At 34.4% G+C, this 10,549-nt stretch overlaps 1 protein-coding gene across 4 annotated transcripts in view; it reads right to left on the reverse strand.

The window, feature by feature from the left end:
- The window catches only part of LOC117325377 (ras-related protein Rab-23-like), a 33,038-nt gene extending 22,492 nt beyond the window's left edge, over nt 1-10,546 (reverse strand). For 2 of the 4 annotated variants that reach the window (XM_033881545.1, XM_033881546.1), the window contains exon 1: nt 10,435-10,546. The gene's annotated coding sequence lies outside the window, so the exon portion shown is untranslated. Of the gene's footprint in view, nt 1-862; nt 931-6,586; nt 6,608-10,434 lie in introns of those variants that run through there. The other 2 variants (XM_033881549.1, XM_033881548.1) reach the window with 2 other exon arrangements.
- Between the last annotated feature and the right edge of the window lie 3 nt (nt 10,547-10,549).

Here is a 10,549-nt window from a genome sequence, read left to right on the forward strand (position 1 = left end):
CATTTTAGTGGTTGGTTAGTGAGAAAGCCATTTTAGTGGCTGGTTAGTGAGACATCCATTTTAGTGGCTGGTTATATATTAGTGGGACATCCATTTTAGTGGCTGGTTAGTGAGACATCCATTTTAGTGGCTGGTTAGTGAGACATCCATTTTAGTGGCTGGTTAGTGAGACATCCATTTTAGTGGCTGGTTATATAATTAGTGAGACATCCATTTTAGTGGCTGGTTATATATTAGTGGGACATCCATTTTAGTGGCTGGTTAGTGGGACATCCATTTTAGTGGTTTGTTAGTGGGACAGACATATCAGTGGTTTGTTAGTGGGACAGACATATTAGTGGTTTTGTTAGTGGGACAGACATATTAGTGACTTGTTAGTGGGACAGACATATCAGTGGTTTGTTAGTGGGACAGACATATCAGTGGTTTGTAAGTGGGACAGACATATTAGTGACTTGTTAGTGAGACAGTCATATTAGTGGCTGGTATAGTGGGACAGTGCTATAAATGGTGGTTAATTAATGGGACAGCCAGACTAATGGAGGCTACTGGCTGTTAGACAAACAGACACAGATTAGTGGTAACTGGTTAACAGGGCAAACAGAAAGATTTGTGGTAACTGGTTAATGGGACAATCAGAAAGATTTGGTTAGTGGTTAACAGGACAAACAGAAACAGAATAGTGATAGATCATTAACTATACAAAGTAAGACAGCCAGATTAGTGGTGGCTGGTTAATGGGGCATCCAGATTAGGGTGGCTGGCCATCGTTAATGTGGAATCTAGATCATATTAATTAATGGCCTGACTTGAGATTGCTGACAGTACTTTATAATTAGACATTGAGACAACTTACCTGTACCTTATAAAATCCACATCCATGCGAGTATGTGGTGGTGTACATGTAAACCCACGGAAATAAAACATGAGTTGTTCATTACCAGCTTGAACTGCCGATCGCGACTCTGCTTCAGTTTTATATCACCTTTATATGTCATTCCAGGAGTAAATATGATATTAATCAATGAGGTGAACATCCACGTTACTCTGTACCAGTCAACCATCACCTGTCACAGAGGGATCATCTTTACTGGCCACTAAATATTGATGTACCCCCTCTTTGGTTGGCCTGGGGCAGGAGTGGCCACACAGCTCTGGTCAGTCTGCTGTGTAATACACATGACTGATTGCCTTTAAATGCAATCGACCAGAAAGTGTAGCTTAGGGTTATCGTTTTTGTGATATAGACAAATGGCCACCAGCTACACCTATTGTCAGACAGAGGTTCAATACACAAATGATATTACTTCTCAGTCCAGGTATTAGGTCAGTGAAACCAATGACAAGGATAAATGCATGAAGTGATAGCAAACCTACAAACAGGGGAATTAACAATATATATGTAGATGTTATATATAGCTTGTGCTATGGGCAGACATATACTGTGTATGGAAAATGTAAGTAAAGGACAAGAGCCAGAGAGGAGGTGGGGACAGTGGGAAGAAAGGGGAGACAAATGAAGATGTTGGATCAAAGGAACGGGGGCAGAGGGAAAGAGGAAATTGATGGAAAGTAAAGGAGGGATGGACGGGGACAAACTGATACTATGTCTCCTCTGTTCAGTTTTAAGCAAACTCCAAAATTCACTAAAATTCTAATTTTTTTTACAAAAACAACCAAAAATCCTTCACTTGAAACCTCCACTTGATCCGAAGCACTCTGTATATGTTATAGAAATGTGTGATCATTGATGCATTGCAAAAACAAATATCAAATTTTGCAACATCACTGATTCTCTAAATTCACCTACATTGTATTAGTAAATGAGCAGAAAATACATATGATTTATAATAGAATTCATTTCAATTTGGCTATTAATTATAACTAACTTATAAACCAAATGGAAAATGAAGCTACCGTATTAAGATTTGTATCTATTTTTCTACAAATCTAAGGTTCTTAACCCAAAAATACAGCAAAACAAGCTTAAGAAATACTATCAGGAATTAAATTAAGATCTACATCACCTTAAGAGTGGCTAGGTGGCATGCTACCTTTCACTACAAAGTAAATGTTTAAGTTTATAATGGTTAGCAGAAAACAATTAATCAAAAGTTTCCAACTCCTTAAACACTACTTGATGTCATGATCATTATAATGTATACCACGTACAAAGATATCGGTCAAAAATTATAGTAGGAGATCTCTGAGCAAAAAAAACGTTTATGCTGGAAGTACGCCATACCATAATATTAATATTCCCTTCAAATTTGACCAGAGTTTTTTTCTCACTGCATGGTTTTGGATGGGGCCTTTTTGTCTCATTTTGGGAAGAAAACGCATGGATTGGGAAAGATTTTTTCAGGAGCAAAATAGATTTTTGAACAAATCTTTAAAGTGATTGTTAATGATACAGCTTTTGGAAAGGAACACCACATAGTTTTGATTTGTGTCTTCATATCAGGTGAGGTACAGAAGGGAAACCGTAAGAAGAAGAGTTCTGTGGCAGAGAATTGATGTTGATGGAAAGCTAAATAGGGGCAAACTGATAGCAAATATTACTTGTTAGGAAGGAAGACTGACAATGAACCTTTGTTCCCTTTTATATGTATCACGAGATTGATTGGCATGAAAAATGACATTTTTGAAGTATGACAAGTGAACCACAAAATGTTTGAAGTTCTTAATTTGTCTTTTTAGCACTGTTGATTTTCAATGAGTGTAATTAGCTGTGTCTGTAGAATGATCAGGGCTATGTGACAGTGGGAACATTATAGGGTGATTATATCTCCTACAGAAACATCAGGTTATCAGGTGTGAACAAATTACACCTGATACATCTCACCTGTAACAGGCTAAGGAAGCTGGTTATAAGGTGTGAATGAATATCACCTGTACATCTCACCTATAACAGGCTAAGGAAGCTGGTTATAATTATAAGGTGTGAATGAATTACACCCGATACATCTCACCTGTAACAGGCTAAGGAAGCTGGTTATAAGGTGTGAATTAATTACACCTGTACATCCCACCTGTAACAGGCTAAGGAAGCTGGTTATAAGGTGTGAATGAATTACACCCGATACATCTCACCTGTAACAAGCTAAGGAAGCTGGTTATAATTATAAGGTGTGAATGAATTACACCTGTACATCTCACCTGTAACTGGCTAAGGAACTGGTTATAAGTTGTGAATGAATTACACCTGTACATCCCACCTGTAACAGGCTAAGGAAGCTTTTTATACATGTAAGGTGTGAATGAATTACATCTCTACATCCCACCCTGTAACAGGCTAAGGAAACTGGTTATAAGGTGTGAATGAATTACACCTGTACATCTCACCTGTAACTGGCTAAGGAAGCTGGTTATAAGGTGTGAATGAATTACACCTGTACATCCCACCTGTAACAGGCTAAGGAAGCTTGTTATACATGTAAGGTGTGAATGAATTACACCTGTACATCTCACCTGTAACAGGCTAAGGAAGCTGGTTATAAGGTGTGAATGAATTACACCTGTACATCTCACCTATAACAGACTAAGGAAGCTGGTTATAAGGTGTGAATGAATTACACCCGATACATCTCACCTTAAGATCCAGTGCAATTTTCACTTGTAACTTAATTATATATATAAACTATAGAGACATGATGTTATTGGCTATGGAGACTGGTGATCATCATATTTCACCTGCATAGCCCAAACTTGTTCTACAGGTATACGTACTTCAAACATAAACACCAAAACGAATTCAGTTTAATCATCAACTTAATGAAAATGCACCTGCAGCCTATTTTTAAAATGATAAAATCTGGATACAAAACTGAGATGCTTCAAATAACTTTCCATCAAACAATTATATAAAGTGCTTTGAAATACTGATTTACTGCTACATAATTGTATGAGTTATATGGTTAATGGAGACAAGGTGTTTAGTATCAAGTGATCACTCTACCTCTGTATAACACATAACCCGTTACTCCTGTTTATACTCGGTTCTATCTTACTTTTTGCACTCCTTTAGTGGTCCTACCACTCCAGTGACTAAATGATCATCTACTGGTTCAACCAGTTCATACAGCTAATTGTATATAGATCCCTCCTTTAATTTGCTCCCCACCCAACTTTTCATTTCTGTATTCAACACATTCTCAATGTTTTTACTGTACACACAAAAATACTTTAAACCGAACATTTATCCGCAGTGTGTGGTATTTTTTTTGTGTGTGATCTGAATCAAGTGGATCATCAGGTGCTCTTGATATTATTCAGAATTATGTTTGATACATATCTATGACTCAACTGGTACAACAGAATCACTTCCGGTGTTTTAGAATGATGACAAACACAGGACAATACCTGGAGATTGAACCTGGCTCACTGAGGACTTCGATACACAGACACTGATGTTTTCATTGATCAACAGTACGTTCTGTCCCTGTTTGTTTACAGGTAGAAGAGTCAGGCCTTATGTAGTGATCGAGGCCAGTCAGGTTGAATTATATCACCAACTTTTTACTGACATTAAATTAAAGCATCAATGGATGGTGAACCAGATCCTCAGTAACAAACCTGGCTATATTGAATGCAGTAGCTATATAATGTTACTATCATTTGTTAAAATCTTATATATTTTACATGTATACTGATAGTTTTCTTCCTCTTCTAAATTTCTAAACAAATCTAGCTAGTACAAATTGCTATTTATTTCCTTTTTTTTTTTTTACACATATATTGATGAAGTTTATTTTAACAAAGAAAATACCTGCACTATAGCTAGTTGAAGTTAATGTATTTTTTTTTTTCCAGCTTTTAAGAATTTATTAAGAACAAAACAATGCTACAGTATTTGGAATCTACATAAGATGTATACATGTAATAAATATGTATGTGTAATATAGGCTAGATTTAGTGGTGTTAATGACTATGTTTGTACAAACAGATCTGAAATCCAAGAAGTTAAAATTTGAACTAGTGTGTGTAAATTGGTCAGTTTGACTTTATAATTATGCCTTATCACCCCTCTACAGCTACAGCTAATAATGTTATCAACATTATTAACCCTGCCATCAAGCAATTGCCATCTCTGGACAATGTGGTGTCCATGTTTACACTAGATAGCATGTCCAATCTTATGGGCTAGTGTTGGAGTTTAATGACAAGACTAGTGATAAATGTGTGAGACTACAAGTGTCCTGGAGTGGGACAGGTCAGTAAATATATCAGGTCTACAATAACATGGCTAACCCTAAATACCTACACATTGACGATGTAGTCACACACCAATCATCACCCACTTCATTACTACCTTCATTTTCTACCTGGTATGGGGATGATATTGGTACCTTTATACATATACATGTAGTCTACCACAGGCAGTGACATCGATACTGGGGATATATTACATACCTTTGTTGTGAGGCCGCTAACCTTACATAATAGAAGGACAATGTGTCATGAACCTGTGAGAACAGGTTGAGAAAATTGGGGTAATAGTCGTGAGAGAATTTTTTAATCAAGGGAGATAATATGCAAATCAGGGGAGATAATTTTTGAAATAGGGGCAATAACTTATGATACAGGCTACATGTATAAGGGAAGTAGACGGTCAACAGTACAAAGTTTCTGATAAGCTTGACACATGAAGCATTTTTGTACTTAATTATTCACTGTATCATTCAAACATTGACTTTTAAACTTACTTAACATGCACATGGAATACTACAAACCTTCATTGAATCATCTAGCTCATCTGATATCAACAACCAGGTAATGGAAGTATATCGCTCTCAGCAAAAATTTGCATATCTGTCTGCTGATATATGATCTACAGTAAAAATCTCATTTATCCTTTGGCAAACCAGAGATAAATCTATATAACTACCTAGATGGAATAGATCCGGAATAGAACATCCAAGCCCTCTAGTGTTCAACGGTTCACCATACAGTCAATGACAAGTCTGATTTCACATTTAACATTGGTTTCATCTAACGTGACTATACTTCAAATTTCATTAAATACAGGATTGTGAGAGTATGTTTATATCACAATATATATACAATTTTAATCTGTTGTTTTCTTATATACAAGCACAGAGTTGAGAATAAAACAAAATTCCAAGTATATATGAACAACAATTTGTAAACAATCACTCAGCACTATAGTACACACTAGAGTTTAAAACGAGATATATCCTCATGATGACACCATTGATACATAATCTGTACCTGTAGGTACAAAACCCTGGTAGCTGTACATGTCAATATCTCAACATAAAATGTTCATAAGGAATCACTCTACCATAGTGTGTATACACTTAATGAGGAAATTGCGACAGAATTGTTTATGTCAGTTACTTTCATTTATTTGATTTTGGTTGATACAGAGATTTTGAATTCAACCTTACAATTAGCCTGCACTGAAGCTATAATATACTGCAATATGTGTGACCATTTGGAGTAATTTGATTAAACATTTTTTATGTAGAATGACAGACAGGTAACTGTTGCATTACCAAGATGAAAAAGACAATAGATTTATACCAGAAAGTATAAACAATATTTTGTATATTTATAAACTCACCTCAAGTATCCCATAAATCTTAAGCTTCCATACCATTCAGAAGGGAGACCAAACATGAATTGGCGTGATTGAATTAGACACAATGTCTACACACCAGTGTACACAAAATCACAAAAAATACAGTGGGCACCAGTACACAGGTACGATCCAAAACAATACAGCACCGTAAACAGTAAATAGGACTATTGTGACCGCGACAAAGCAGCAGATATGCAACAGTGATAGCAGATACTCACCTGGCAGGTAAAACGTCTATACGGTCTACATCACCGACTGTCAGTTACTTAAAGGCTGGACCTATAACCTGAATGTTTGTTGCAAATCAATAAGTAAACTGGGCCCATACCACTACCAGCCACATAATTACCTCCAGTATTGGATTTTCTACCACACCCCTGTTGTTTGCATGTCTCCATTTTCTATAATAATTTAAACAGTGTATGCAAGCTATTCATGAAATTATCATTTTCATTGACACAAAAAAGTTGTCTTGTGTGGTGTATAAGGCAGAGCTAATGAGACAAGATAGTTATATACAATACTGTAATGAAATGACCCCAGCATTCCCTATGACCACAATTGATTTCAATCATTGATATTCATTACATTGCAACCTGTATATTCTTTTGTGGAACGTATATGACAGATCTCAGAAATTTACTTGTACAATCATGTATAATGGTAAAATATTTCTCTGTAAATTAATTTCTGTGTCAACAGGTAAAATACTTAATATGTTTAATTAAAATATTACATTACTTATATAAAAATTCTACAACTACACGAGAATGAGTATACAATAGGACTACAATGAATCTATTGTTCGACTTGTTTAGAAGAGTTCTTTTATAAAAACAATTATTATAGTTTTGGAAAACTTGAGTAAACCATTTATAGAATTTAATCCTTTTAAATTAAATTAAATTCATTTTTTCCTTTTAAATATCCAACATTTATAAAAGAAGTCAGTATTTATTCTGTAAGTTGATGAATTGACTACTATAATAGTGTAGTAAACATGTAGACCACTGTGTACCACCAACGTCTAATCATAACTGAGGAAAAATTAACTTTTCTCTCCCTACACCTAGCCAAGATTAACAATGCTGAAAATACTTGAATTAGTTATCTAAATCAGTCCAAACATGATCATTTTATCATTACAACTTCAGCTTTCTAAAACTGAAATTGGATAGGAGTAACAGTCAGCAAGTTAAGTTTTAAATTTATCAAACACTTTTAGATTTATTTACAGATACAACAAAATTTAAGACATCATAAAAATAGCCTATTTAAAATTACTAACAAGCTGAAGCATAGATTATATGTAATTATAGATAGTGAAATTGAAAACAGAGCTGATATATTTGATTTCAGAAAGACATCAGATTATCTAAGTAGTGTAGGATGTCAGTTATATACAATAATAACACAAACTCTGATAGAAAGAGATTTTCATGATTAATCCAAGATTTTCTGGTCACTTTTCAAAACTTAGCAGAGACGTTTAACAAAGTGGATAAAATTATGGCACATGTTAATTCTGAATGCAGACGATTCTGTTTATTCTCCGGTACAATAGGTGTAAAGCTTATTAGTATGCCTCAACAATACCTGGCTAGGTGTAACACAAAACCTGGATCTAACAACACACTAATTAAAAGCAATACAGAGGAACATATACAATGGTTGTAGATAAAGGCACATGGGCCTAAGTCAATTAGCAGTATGCAGCAGGAAAAGGAATCAACAATAAAATTCCTTTTGTTCAATATATAGTCAGAACATGAAATATACATACTATGGTGGTTACATGTATATATACATATACTATAATCTTTAAGTACTGATAATGATGAAGTAATCAATTAAGTTTTGGAGTATCAGATGGGCAGAAAGAGCTGTATATACACAGTGTAATATATATAGTAGACTCTATAGTATACAGTGATCAATGTATAGCTCTGTTTGTAGTAGCTGGTGGCTAACTCACTGAACAAGACACAGACTGATGCTCCATAGGCTCCTTGTAAAATGCTTGCTGCTTCCAGCAAAGTTGACAGAAATAATAGAGTGTCAGAGGGAGTATATGCAATCCTGGTACATTATAATTACTAGCCATTTTCCTGCCAACTTATAACGAGGGAGAATTTCCTTTGGGTGTCAATAAGTCTGTTAAACCAAATGCAAAGGTTCAGTGTTTTATTTATATCATAATAATATATTAATAGAGTGGTGTCTATTACATCATAATTAGTCTTTTTTTTTTTTTTTTTTTTTTAGTATATATCTTGTTGTTATTGTTTTTATCTCAAATGGTTTATTATTCACAGCTTGCAAGTAGAGCTTCAGACCATTCACTCTCCCAAGAATTTGATATTTTATATTCCCATGGAATACCTGGAGATTTAAGTTGTTATTGTATGTGTGTATATAGGAAAGTTTTCCATGCAGCTTTTCAGTTTCCTCAGTCACAGACACAGAAACAGCATTTGGACAATTTTGTCAGATGTATGTTTTCACTGATAATATTAATGAACACAACTTAAATTAAAAATTCTATTTTCAGACGGATTATTATTCTATGAATGATATTACATTAGCCAGAAAGAAGAGTTTTTATTTCCCATTAAATATATCAACCATAGTTAATGTAAGCTCTTTGGAGATTGTATGTCGATAAACATGTACAGTATATAAAATGTAAAACATTGAAACAATGTTAATTATATAAGGCAAAGGTTTAGAACTTGTGCCCCAATCCTATTTGTCATTATGAACCAATCAAAGGCAAATAAAATATGTTTAAACCAATGTAAAGGCAAAAAACAAATCACAAGGTACTTTAACTTAGGTATCTACAATAGAAAGTACTAAGGTAAGGAGGCAAAGTAATCATGCTGTTCAAAATCTGGCACTAAATTTACTTCCTCTGGCACTGACACCATGTCTGGTGAAGGACCATAGAACACTACTATATATATGGAAATGTGGTATTCTCTGACACCATTTGGTGTCATTAAGATTTTGGTGTAGATAAAATCAAATCAGGTAAGACATAACACCTACCTTACATTTTCGGACACATGAGATATTTATTTACCCCCAAACACCTATATAGATGATTCATATATATATATATATAATCTGGCTGTGTACACTGGACATACAATGTAGGTTCATGCAGGGCGAGAGGAAACTCAGGCTAGGACAGCCCCTACCAAACAAGCCCTCTGGATACTGCTGTACAAACCGCACTAGACAAAACATACTCGGGAAATGATAATATCATAATTCACAGATATGATGTTCTATCAACTAATAATATTACAAGTATATATATCACATATACATTGAAATACAGAAACAAGAAACAAATGGACATTCAAAACAAAGTTAAGCTGTGTGTTTGAACATAAGTGTGTACAGGAAAAAATGTGGAAAAATTGACAAGTTATTAGAATTACAGTATGGAATAAAGAAAAAATAAGTGAATTGTAAAACTACTGTCGAATTTACTTCAAAACAAAACGGTAAGTATCCATGTTCGTCACACAAATTCTGTCATAGAAAAAAATTGTAGGGGCTACAATTATGCTTACATTAAAAAATAATTATTGAATAAGTTTAATACATCTAACACTAAAACCTTAAAATTAATATATGTATATAGAATACAAAACCCAACATTGCTATCTGGATTAATATTATGTACACACCTGTAACAGGCTGGCCACAACAGTTGAACAGGTGAATCGTAAAGTTTATAAACAAAGTTTCAAATGATCATTTTAATATGACCACCTCAAAGTTTAACGTAATCAACTTTTCCATAACATAAAACTTACCATAACATCAAAGATCTGACGAATAAACCGTTGTGACAAATTACAATCAATCCAAAAGTTTGTTAAACTGTTAACGTTCCAGTTAGAAGTCAATGGCAGGTGCCCGTTTCTTCGG

Source organism: Pecten maximus, chromosome 4, assembly GCF_902652985.1.
Source record: "Pecten maximus chromosome 4, xPecMax1.1, whole genome shotgun sequence".
Taxonomy (NCBI): Eukaryota; Metazoa; Mollusca; class Bivalvia; order Pectinida; family Pectinidae; genus Pecten; species Pecten maximus.